The sequence below is a fragment of the Rutilus rutilus genome (assembly GCF_951802725.1).
Source record: "Rutilus rutilus genome assembly, chromosome: 1".
NCBI lineage: Eukaryota > Metazoa > Chordata > Actinopteri > Cypriniformes > Leuciscidae > Rutilus > Rutilus rutilus.
The window spans coordinates 20,873,298-20,886,766 of record NC_140209.1 but is presented as its reverse complement, the minus strand read 5'-3'; the positions used below and the strand labels follow the sequence as shown (position 1 = coordinate 20,886,766).

The following is a 13,469-nucleotide window of genomic DNA, read 5'->3' as shown; positions in this document are numbered from 1 at the left end:
AAAAGTTTTTTCTGAAACTTCCTCGTCGTTGTGGAGAGCGCAGTTCATAGTTGCATAGCATCGACAGACGCCACGGGACCGCAATCACTTTGGAAAGGGGACAGCGGCACTCCTTCCATGTGCTGAATGGCATCAGCGGCAGGCAGCGCTGGTCGATGCATTGAATCAATGCCATTGGTCTCTATTAAGTGAAGCATCAGCTTCAGCGTTACCCATGCGATGCAAAGTAAAGCTCAAAGTTAAAAATAATTAACACCTTGTTTCAATACATCTATCTTTTAATGAATCAGCATTTTGAACGTGTTCATTGAATGAACGGTTTAATGACACCTTGCTATCAAAATAAAGTGAAACCAATATTTTTTGTTGTTATTTAAAAGCAGAGGCTCTGTTCTTTCTTTTGATATATTGTATGTTCAGATATTCATACAACAAAATATTCTGGGGGCCATGAAATATTTGTGAAAATTATCAAAAGCTCTGGCGTGGAAAGAGTTTATAAGATATAAAACAATCACAGTCCCTCAATTCAAAACTACAGGAAATGTCACAAGGGTGGTGTGGCGCAATGGATAAGACACATGCCTTTGGTGTGAGAGACCCGGGTTCGAATCCACTGTGAGACACCAATGTGTCCCTGAGCAAGACACTTAACCCCTAGTTGCTCCAGAGGCGTGCGACCTCTGACATATATAGCAATTGTAAGTCGCTTTGGATAAAAGCGTCAGCTAAAATGAATAAATGTAAAAAAAAAAAAAAAAAAAAAAAATGAATAAATGTCTTTCAGGAGAAGTAAGAAATAACAACTCAGCAATGGAGTTTAAAACACAGTTTAAAAAGAAATATATGTTTAGAAAAACACTTCAGTTTAACCTCAAAAATAAACCAATGAAAGAAACTACGCTAAACTCACAGTGTCACCGAGAGAAAACCTCATATTCTCCAGACTGCCAGAAGAGACCCTGACAATCCCAAACTAGTTTATATGTTCCTGAATAAACAATTTATATTATCATATTAACATATGAAAAGCTGTCATCCAATATACAAATGGACCTAGACTCACTGAGACAAGGTTTGAATAGATCAAAGATAAATAAAAAACTTGTACAAAGCAAAGAGACCAACTACCCCAGACAGCATCATACTGTCGGCCCAGATCCGGCCCACATCTGGTACCGGAGGATTCCACACAGCCCAGATGTGGGCCGGATCTGGGCCGACTCTATGTTGCTGTCTGGGACAGAATGAATGAGTGCTATCAGACTTCCAGTTCTTAATGGAAACAGTGACAAACATCTGGGTGGTTCACAGTGTTAAATGAACTGATCAATGACCATCTGGTCACAGGAGATCACAATATTACACTGTAAGTCATGAAGACCCTTTCTGATGCTTTTTTTGGTCAACACTGAAGGAGAATACTTATAACTTATTTGTATTCTTGAAATTTCATTCACACATTTTGCAAGTGATTATTTTAATGTAACAACTGGCTCTGTTTCTATATGATGATCCTGTTTGAGTTGAGCCCAGCTGCTTATAGTTTGAGATAATCAGTTATTATCTGAACCAGAGATGACTGACTGATATGACTGATGTTGATTCAGCTATTAATATCATTCATAGATTCATAATCTCTGACCTCTGCTTTCTCTGCTGGACATGTTGATATTCTGTTCTTTCTTCAGTCTTCAGTGGATCATCTTCTCTGACTCCTGACGTCTGTCTCTTCATCATCCTGTGAGAGATTATAATGATATTATTTCATTAACACACACTAATGAGATCATGTTACCACACCGCAACATTTATTTTAATATGATAATACTTTAATATGCCGTTGTTTAAAACTATTCTGTATGGGAGTTGGTTTTCTCCAAAACACACACATTACATAAATTGCTATCCTGATAAAAACTGAATGATTGTTTTGTGTATTTCTGTGTATATGAGCATCTTATTACAATGATTTGGGTGGTGGTGGTGCAATGGATAAGACACATGCCTTTGGTGTGAGAGACCCGGGTTCGAATCCACTGTGAGACACCAATGTGTCCCTGAGCAAGACACTTAACCCCTAGTTGCTCCAGAGGCGTGCGACCTCTGACATATATAGCAATTGTAAGTCGCTTTGGATAAAAGCGTCAGCTAAATGAATAAATGTAAATGTAAATGATTTAATATGTAAATGTAAATGTAAATGATTTAATATCAAAAATATAGTAATAACTTAGCATATTTGATTTAATCACAAAACAAGGGTAATATGAGAAATTTGCAACATGGACAATTATTTTATAAAAGTGTATGCAACAATAATAAACGCTGTACCTTTACACTTCATAACAACTGAATACAATTGCACATTTTGCACTTAAAATATACAGAATCTAGACGCACCATCTTAGATTGTGTTTTGGATCCATGTGAAAGTGAAACCAACCATTTCTGCAGCTCATACAGTTACAGTTACACTCCTAATCAATATAAAAATCGTCATTTTGTGCTGTATATCATATTAACGTAATATATTAAGCTCCACAAAGAGTGTATTTACAGTAATAGTGATACCTGCATGTCGAGGTTTGTCATTTCCTGCAACAAAGCAGGAAGAAATATGTGTGGGCGGGGTTAATGACGTCACAGTCCTCCAAACGAATCCTAGCATGGCAAGACATTTTAGCTTAAAATGTTCCCAGTGTTACTCGTCATAATTGTATTTTTACTTGTAAGAATTAAATTAGAGAGCAAAACTATTTAATTCTTACTAGTAACAATTAGCCTACAATCAGAGAGCTCTACCAATGAATTTTTACTAGACATGTCTCCATTGACTTCCAGTCATTTTTAATTAAGCTCTAAAATTGAATTTTTACATGTAAAAAAACACATTAAAGATATGTAGTTGCAGAGCTCTTTTATTGAATTAGTGAACTCGGCAATCGCATTCTTATGATGGCCGTTTTATTTTAAAATGTTCCCAGCACTAAGGGACGTTCACACCAACAGTGATAACTATAAAGATAAATATAATGATAACTTTATTTGCGTCCGTCCACACCAACGAACGATAACAGTCTGTTTATTCTAAGCTTGCACCCTGCAGTTTTAAAGTTTTGAACATGTTTTTGCTGTCCTTGTTGCATTTACACAGCTTTAACCAGCAGATGTCCTCAGCATGCTGTGTTTTGTGTGAAGCTACTGTAATCGAGTTAATTTTATTTTATTTTTTTTATTTTTTTTTTCAAAAAGCTTTATTTTCAATTTATAATATGTCATATAAACTTAACATCAAAAACTCGTTTGAGGAAAAAAAAATGTGCTCGCATTTTAAACAGTACAAACTCACATCATATCAACAAATAAGATAAAAATAAAAATAAAAAATAAAAATTTACAGGGGCTGACAAACAACATAGTGCTTCAAGCGTGTTTAAGAACATAGGACTGTAAACTCAAGGAGCAAGAGACTCTGACATTGTTCCATATAACTCATTTATGGACTGGTTTTCTTCCGATAACACCTTTAGAGATGCTATATAATTTTTTATTTCATTCTTAAAACAGTTTATGTTGGGCTTGCTGTTATTCCACTTATTTTTGTGTATATGATACTTCCCCATAATGAAAATAATGTTCACCATTTTAGATATCTTTTTTGACAGACCATCCATATATATCATCACTTGAAATTTGTTAAACAAAGAGTTGTTGATCCCAATATTTAACCATCGATAAACATCCTTCCAAAACCCCATTGTGACTGAACAAGAGAAAAAAAGGTGTTCAATTGTTTCGTGTTCTGTCATACAAAAAAACACACTGATTAACTTCAAAATTGAACCTTTTCCTTAGGGTTTCAGCAGCAGGATAAATATTATGTATTAATTTGAACTGAATTTCTTTTACCTTAGGTGAAATTGGCCATTTAAGATAGCTACAACAAGTCTCTGTTAATGTAACTTGATTATCTGTTATCTTTATTTTCGTTGGCTTTTTGATATCATAGAATAGTTTTTCTTTAAACATACTTCCAAGTATTTTGTTATTACATTTTCTTTCTCCAAATTTCAATTCACCAATTTTTAATCCAGGCAATTTAACAGTCACATTTGAATTTGTGAGGATATTTTTAATCATGAATTTTAAGGGAAGTGGAATAGCTCTACTGATTTGGTTAAATTCTCTATAAGAGCATTTTAAATTAAACTTTTCGACAAAGGAATTAAACTGCAACAGACTGCCATTTTTATCCATCAAGTCCGTAACATATAGAACATTTTTATCATACCATTCTTGTTTAAATAGTGTCTTTCTGTTAATTAATATGGTTCTATTATTCCACAAGGTGGAGCTATGCGGTGTGAAGTTGTGAGTGAACATCATTTTCCAGTAGAGCAGTATTTGTTTATGGAAGTCAGACAGTTTGATTGGTAGTTTAGTTATTTCAAAGTCACACCTTAACAAAAATTCTAATCCACCAACATTTTGGAAAATATATTTTGGTATGTGGAACCATATGGAATTTGGTTGTGTCAAATAAGCTTTAACCCAGTTCAACTTTAATACACCTATCATGGATTCAAAGTCAGCAGCTTTCAGCCCACCGTGTTTATAGTCTTTAACCATCACAGACTTTTTAAGGTAGTGTGTCTTATTTTTCCACATGAAATTAAAAATGATTGAATTTACCTTTTTAATCATTTGGGGGGGGACATAAAGAGATTGACAAGGATATACTAATTTTGATAAACCTTCTGCTTTTGTTAATAAGATTCTGCCAAAAATAGAGAGATCTCTCATGAGCCAATGATTAAGAGATTTTTTCATACTCTCTATTTTCCCTTCAATGTTTAGTTGTTCTCTCTTATTTCTATCTTTAGACATTATTAATCCTAGGTATTTTAGTTCAGTTTTGACAGGTATGGAGTCTATATTCGTCTCAGCACATGGATGAAGACATAGTATTTCACATTTTTTCAGGTTTAGACATAATCCTGAAGCTTTGAAAAAACTGATATTATATCTAGGACTTTTCCAATTAAAGATTTATCTTTTAAAAAGATTACTGTGTCATCTGCAAATTGGCTTATTCGATATTCGTAATCGAAAATGGTGATTCCTTTAATTTGAGGGTGATTTACGATTAGATATGCTAGCATTTGTGTACATAAAATAAATAATTTTGGTGAAATAGGACAACCTTGTCTAATACCACGCGAAATCTTAATTTTTGGTGTCATTCCAGGGTTGAGGGAGATGTAACTATGAATATCATTATAAAACATTTTTATGATTTTGCAGAACCCTTCTCCAAATCCGAATTTTTTGAGCACCGTAAACATGAAATCATGTTCCACAGTGTCGAAAGCTTTGAAAAAATCTATGAATAGAACAAGACTATCTGATTGAATGAATGATTGGTAGTCAATCATATCTAGAATCAGACGAATATGATTGTGAATATATCTTCCCTTTATAAAAGCTGATTGATACTCTTCAATAAGTTTTCCAATTACATGCTTTAAGCGATTTGCATACACTAAAGCAAGAAGTTTATAATCGCTACATAATAAGGTTATTGGTCTCCAGTTGTCTAACATCAACAAATCTTTTTGAGGTTTTGGTAATAAGGTTATCAATCCTGTTTTCATAGTAGGGGACAAACATCCTTCCTTAATACATTCCAAAAAAGCTTTACATAGTAACTTTTTAATTTCTGCCCAAAAATGTTTTAGGAATTCAGATGTTAACCCATCTATTCCTGGGGATTTACCGGTTTTCATTTGTTTTAATGCAGTTTCAATTTCTATTATAGTTAATTCTTCTTCGAGTACCGTATGTGTTTGTCTTCCACATCCAGTTTTTTAAAGTTTACATCGATTTTTTCAAATAAAAAGTCACAATCTGATTTGTTAAATTTTGATTTATATATGTTACCATAAAAGAGACTAATTTCATCTTGGACTAATTTCTGATCTTTCATTGTTATACCATTTATCATAAGTTTATTTATTTTTTTCTTACTTTGTCTTTGTTTTTCAAGTCTGAAGAAATAAGTTGAACTTTTTTCACCGTTTTCAATCCATCTAGCTCTTGATCTAACATAAGCTCCATTTGCCTTTGTTGTGTACATGTCATCTAATTGGGACTGCAATAACTTTAATTCAGTAATGTTGTCTAAGGATAATTGTATATTACTTGTTAGTTGATTGATTTTGTCAATTAGATCCTTTTGCTTCCTTTTCCTTATACATGACAGTTTTTTACCTGTGTCAACTGCTATTTGTCTGGTTTTGAACTTAAACCATTCCCATTTACTGATATCACTCATGTCTAGCTTTTCAACCTCTGGGATAAGAGACTTCACCTGTTCACAAAATTCAGCATTTTTTAAGAAATCATTATTAAACTTCCAGATATTTGGAGAATTCAATTGTTGTTTGGATGTTAATAGGTTTAGACTAATCATGCAATGGTCTGTAAGCGGAGAGGCTGATATTTTACAATCTGAAATATCACTACATAACTCACATGAAATCAACCAGTAATCTAATCTTGAACATTGACCATTTCCTGCAGAGTTATACCATGTAAACTGAACTGAAGTTGGATTTAATGCTCTCCAATAATCAATTATATACGTTGTTGTACATAAAGATAGTATAGTGTCGCTATATACAGGTTGAGAATTCCTATGAGGTAGTCGCCCAGCCAGCACAGCCATGTGGGGCCCAAATGGGTTTGACCTGGGCTATCTAACTGGGACCCAGCCAGTTTTGTCCTCGGTTTCCATGTTGGCCCCACATGGGTTTGCCCAGATGAAATGAACACTGCTTAGTATGCACAGTACAGGCTGTTTAATGTAACACTTAATCAGTGTTGGAGGTAATGAGATAATTAAGTGATTGAATAATGATTGTGCATTAATGATGAACACCTGCTGTTAACAAGCAGAATCACTGAAGGAGAAACACAAGAACTACTTCCAGCCACAGCCTTGGATGAAATCAACTGAAGATAAAATACATTAAATCTCTCAAGATCTGATTAAACAACTCCACAAACAGCATTACCAGCTTCACTTATTACTAACCAGACTGACTTTATTTCTGTCAGACGTCTACAGAAAAGAATTAAGAAGAGGTTTAGATGTTGATTACTTATTTGAAAGTAATAGTTTGATTTGATGTTACCATTGTGGCGATCCGTGTGTGCTTTAGTCAGGCTCTTGACTTTTTAACATTAGTTTTTCTCTGGCAGCTGTGTCTGTTTGTTATGGCGAGAACAGCAAGAGAAAATATGATCAGATGCTGTAAGCTGATTGATGATATGAATATGATCGTCATATAGTGGCTTAACTCATTGATTATTTGTGAGGTTCATACGGTAGTATGTTATTCATTTTGTTTTATTGTTGTGATTCTACAACAAGAGAATAATAGAATTTAATCAGAACGTCAAATTATTTTTAAAACTCCATTTACATATTTTGCGCTCCTCCTAATCTTACTCACAGACATCAAGAATCAACATATGAATCTCAACAATGGTGACATGCTTCATGCTGCAATGCATTCTGGGAGCCATGGATAAGTTTTGTATGATGCACTCAGAATGCATTGCAGCATGAAGCATGTCACCATTGTGGAGATTCATATGCTGATTCTTGATGTCTCTGTGCAAGTGGAACTTTCTGTAGTCCAACATGTGTAAATGGGGTTTTAAAAATCATTTGATGTTCTGATTAAACTGTGCTGGATCTCTTGCTGTAGAATCACAACAATAAAACAAAATGAATAGCATACTACCCGTATGAACCTCGAAAATAATCAATGAGTTAAGCCACTATATGACGATCATATTCATATCATCAATCAGCTTACAGCATCTGATCATATTTTCTCTTGCTGTTCTCACCATAACAAACAGATACAGCTGCCAGAGAAAAACTAATGTTAAAAAGTCAAGAGCCTGACTAAAGCACACACTGATCGCCACAATGGTAACATCAAATCAAACTATTACTTTCAAAAAAGTAATCAACATCTAAACCTCTTCTTAATTCTTTTCATTAGATGTCTGACATAAATAAAGTCAGTCTGGTTTTTAATAAGTGAAGCTGGTAATGCTGTTTGTGGAGTTGTTTAATCAGATCTTGAGAGATGTAATGTATTTTATCTTCAGTTGATTTCATCCAAGGCTGTGGCTGGAAGTAGTTCTCTTGCGTTTGTGTTTCTCTTTCCTTCAGTGATTCTGCTTGTTAACAGCAGGTGTTCATCATTAATGCACAATCATTATTCAATCACTTAATTATCTCATTACCTCCAACACTGATTCAGTGTTACATTAAACAGCCTGTACTGTGCATACTAAGCAGTGTTCATTTCATCTGGGCAAACCCATGTGGGGCCAACATGGAAACCGAGGACAAAACTGGCTGGGTCCCAGTTAGATAGCCCAGGTCAAACCCATTTGGGCCCCACATGGCTGTGCTGGCTGGGCGGTCTAGCCATGAATCAGGGGCTATATTATGGTCTCCTCCCAATATTACTTTATCTGAATCATATGTTGTTTTCCATTCAATTATAAGTTGGCTTAATTTCGCATACAACTTCACATTGATTGCTTGGTTGTTAAAGCCATAAACGCATATCAAAATATAACGTTTGTCATTTGTCTCCACAACCACCATTAACCAGTGACCTTCAGTATCTTTTTTATGATCCATTATGTTACCTGGAAATCTATTAAATAGTATCATGACTCCTGCTGAGTGTGATGTTCCATGTGCAAAGAAGGCGTAATCCCCCCATTGAATTTTCCAAAATTTTTCATTATCCATAACAGAATGAGTCTCCTGTAAAAAGATGCATTGCGATTTCTGATCCTTACAAAACAAAAAAATGGCTTTACGCTTTGTAATGTTATTCAATCCCCTAACATTCAATGATATAAAAGAAAGTATGGTTGTTCTAAATGCGCTTAACTTTGTTTGTTTGTTTTTTTTTGCAGGAATGAACATGTTGTCCTGATTAACATATCAAAAATATAGAAAAAACATCAACTCGTAATTGAAGTCCTTCAACCCCTTTAAGCAGTTAAATCAATTAAACGTTCACCTGGTAAGATTCATACTAACAGAATATGTTTAAATAAAATACCTGAGAGTTCTTTCTGTAAAACTTAAATACATCTTACCATGTTACTGAATTTTTGCTCTAAATAAGCAGAAAGTGCCTGAGCATTTGCTTACTACACAGCACTTAGGGGTCAACTCTGCGTCCATCAATGAGAGCGTATCCTTCTCTTAGGGAGGCCTTTTTTCCGTTTCTTCTGGCTTCTTGCACCTTAGGCCAAAGCTTTGCACGAGCCTCACGATCTTCTTTTGAGAAGTCCTCCTTGAACTGAATGCTCATCTCTCTGCACACTCTTGCCTCTCTTGATCTCCTCCATACTTCATCACGGACAGTTCTCAAGGCAAACTGGATGATTACAGGTCTGGGCATCTTGTTGGTGGCTGCATCGTTCTTCCTTCCCAAGCGGTGCACTGTGTCAACTGACTCACGGAGTTTCTCCACTGACACCGGGATCACTCTTGTAAGGATGCCAATCACGGTCTCTCTTGTATCCTCTTTGTCTTTTTCAGGAAGGCCCATCAGTCTAAGATCCCACCTTCTCTTATACCTGGCTTGCTCCAAACAGATCTGCTTCAGTGACGTATTTTCTTTTTTCAACAGCAACATTTCTTCCTTCACTTTGCTTATTTCTTCCTTATTTTCTCTCACTGCTTGTGTGTTATTCCATTCGACTTTCAAAAGCTTTCAGTCTGTCATCTTGTTCATCAAATCTCTTTATCAAAGTTTGAATTGCATCTAAGATGGTTTCATTTGTTATCTCACCCGGCTGTTTTCCCACATCTTGATTCTTTGGTTTCATTTTCTTGGGATTTGGGCTAGGCAAAGGTGTGTGGTCATGAGACATTTTCCGATTTTCTTCCTCCATTGCCTCTATTTCTTCTTCCTCACATGCCTCGCGCAGGGCCGTCAGATTATAGTCGTGGTCTGTTAGCAGTTAAGCTTTAGCCGCTTTGCTAACGTTAGCCATCTCGTTCACGTTGCAGAAAAAGAAAAACCGAGCAAAGGTGGTCAGCTTCGAAAAACAGAACTCCGTGGGGCTGAGATGTTGTTCGTGCAGTTCTTATGTGAAGTTGCTGAGTTTTTCTGTCGGAGATTAAATGTTTAGGACGATTTCAAGACTTTAATAACAGAGCCTGCAAAAAACGCTACCGCTCATTCCGCCATCATAACTCCTCCCCTGTAATCGAGTTAATAATCTGTGAAACAGTGAATTTAGCTGACGTTGTCAATAGGGCTTGGGTGCCGCGTTGCATTCTGGGACGTGGCGGCTATATTGATGCCTCGCGAATGTAAACATACAGCAAGTCGAACGAGGAGAAGAAGCAGAGTTGGGAGAAAGAAAAGAAAGAAAAAAGATGTTAAAATCCCGAAAAGGATGTGGAATTTACCGGGATACGTATAGGGAAGCCAGGGACCGGTATGTGGACAAAATACACATGCATTGTAGACACATGCATTTAAGTATGTTTATTGTGAAGATTGTGGGTATGGATGCAACAGACACTTACGGCTGTATTTAATGCACATTATTTCAGCACAACACTAGGGCTCATGTTTGTCAGAGCACAACATACAGACACAATCTTATCAAAGAATGTCATGTCATGTGAATCGGTACTTTATCTGAGAAAATAGTGTTGTGGACGGTTCCAATCACCCTTTCCACATGAATTCGGAGGTGGGCAATTTTTCTTGTGCTCTCCACATCTCTTGCATCCAGCTGACAGCGTCCTTTTGTGAAAGCAGGGATCTTTACCTAGGCACACATAAGTCCCACACTGTCCTGTATGTCAAAGCCGCGATCAGCCAACACCAAATCCCCAGGTAACAGTTTGTCCAGAATCCCACAGTTATTAGTTATGTGCTTGTATCTGCTGGCTCTGTAAGGCTTACCTGGTGGAACAAGGTCATCAATAACTGTCTCATCCATCGCAGGTGTACTGTCAATCCTTTGCCGTTTTCTCGTTTCCTGTCTCTCATAGCGTGCAGTCTTTGTGGCCTTCATCTCAGTGTGGCCCAGGTTTAGTGATGGTGCCCAATCCGGATGCGAGTTGTACATTTCATTTGCTGGTTTTCCTGGTAACACAATCAAAATTATCATCCCATAGCAGAAGTGTTGAAAACATATAGAACCATAATGTTGTGTTGTGTTATGTTTGTGTGCGCTCGCATTCATGTGCATGTATGTGGTGTCGCGGTTGAGGGAAAGAAACAATGTATAAAAAGAAAATTGTACACCATCTTTAACTTACCAGAATGAAAATGCAGGGAACACCCTCTCATCGACATCGGGATACTGTGGAAGGTTATGTTTGGTCGTCTTACAGCCGCGATCCAAGCGAGCCGACGACTCTTTGTTATCTCGGATACTTGGTCTCTGTGGTTGCACAGCAGGAAAGCGGTGGAAAGATAATCCACTTTCGATCTTTTTCCCATGGCGATTATGTGTTGCGCTGTTACACCCCACAATACAGCATCGGTTTTCCACGGTTGAAATAGTAACGCCAAATTAATCAAATTAAGACACACGACTGAGAGGGAGTACGTCTATAAACAGTGCGCTGTAGTCCAAGTAACTTAGCAGTAAAGGAGGCCAAGTAATGACGTCACAACGCCCAAGCCCTATATAGTGGAAAAAACAACACCTAGTCTTTTTCACAGCACTTCAAATACGCAAGACAATAGTGTGGAAATGAGCGCTGGATACCTGAGGTAAAACTTCTCACTGTTTATTCAGAGGGTATGAACCATTGTTTTCCATATCCATTTTCTTGAAAAGGGGCTTGACTTGTCATTTATCAAACAGTGGTGGATCTTTAAGTGGTCTTTAACGTAGAATAGATTCTGATTGGCTGTCAGTGTTTTATAGTTCAAATGCACAGACAATTGCACTTTAATAAAATAATGTCTGAAACCACCACTCACTGTTAACTACGCACAATATTTGTTGCTGGTCACGTAATCCGTGCTGCTGCGACCTGCAAGCGACCCCAATAATGTGAGCCACAGTATATGACAGATTATTTTAGCATGATGTATTTCCCATTGACTAACTTTACTAACTTTACAAACTAACTTTATCGCGCGCCGAGAGCCCTCTAGTGGTCGGGAGCATTTCTGTTGTGTTGCGGCTTAATTTCGTTGTGTTGTGAACTTATGTCTGCTTTTTAAACTTCGTTGTGTTGTGCACTACTGGGCCACCGTACTTCTCAGATAACTGACCAATCGCATCCTGCAACGTCAGCAAAGATCAAGTGCCAAGAAAGTAAAAGCAGGTGCGCTGAGCAGAAAGCAGTGAACACGAGCGTGTTGGTATCATCTTGAGATTACTGATCATATAGTGTGCGTGAATAAGTGTATTTTGTCAGTTCTTACTCTTCAATATGCAGATTGTTTCATGCTGCGATTCGGATACATCCTGCGCCATATAAACGAGTATTCCCTGCATTATCTAATTAATTATTAGGCTTTATATAGGCTTTCCTGTAGCTCAAACAGTAGAGCGCAGGCGCTTGCAACGCCAAGGTCATGGGTTCAATTCCCAGGGAAAGCAAGAACTGATAAGAATGTAAATGTGTGCCTTGAAATGCAATGTAAGTCGCTTTGGATAAAAGCGTCTGCCAAATGCATAAATGTAAATTATGCAGTCTTGTTATTCTTTCTTTAATGTTCATTATAGTTACTGCAAGTAATAACCTCTGAATGTACAAGTGTAATATGCCAAGGTTTTAGAGTGTTATTTCGCGATTAAGAGTACCAGTTTATTATAGTTTAAAGGGTGGTATAATGCCCTTTTCACAAGATGTAAAATAAGTCTCTGATGTCCCCAGAGTGTGTATGTGAAGTTTTAGCTCAAAATACCCCACAGATATTTTTATATAGCATGTTAAAATTGTCACTTTTTGAGGGCGAGCAAAAACGCACCGTTTTGTGTCTGTTCCTTTAAATGCAAATGAGCTGCTGCTCCCGGCACAGAGGGCGGAGCTTCAAGAGCTTGAGTCCTTTTACCTCACACACACATGCACTGAAAATTACTAAAACTTTTAGCATTTTATGTTCAAACCGGATTCACACAATGATGGAGAGACTCAAGAAGAAGTGACAACATGTAGAAGCAACAGGACATTTCTGAATGGTTAGTTGATGAATTTATGTAGCTTATGTGTAGTTATCTTCTAATCAATGATTAGCATATTCTGTCTTGATAATCTATAAATCTTCAGGGGGCGGGGTTTATGTAAGGTTTAGGGTTGGTGATGTCACTAACCCCAGAGAAAGCTTGTGTAGTCCCTACCAGCCGTATGTTGTAGTTTGTTAAAAAGCCAT

General features: G+C 36.8%; 1 protein-coding gene across 1 annotated transcript in view; it reads right to left on the bottom strand.

Moving 5' to 3' along the window:
• The window catches only part of LOC311291708 (uncharacterized protein), a 93,118-nt gene that overhangs the window by 24,351 nt on the left and 55,298 nt on the right, over positions 1-13,469 (bottom strand). The gene's annotated exons all lie outside the window — the stretch shown is intronic.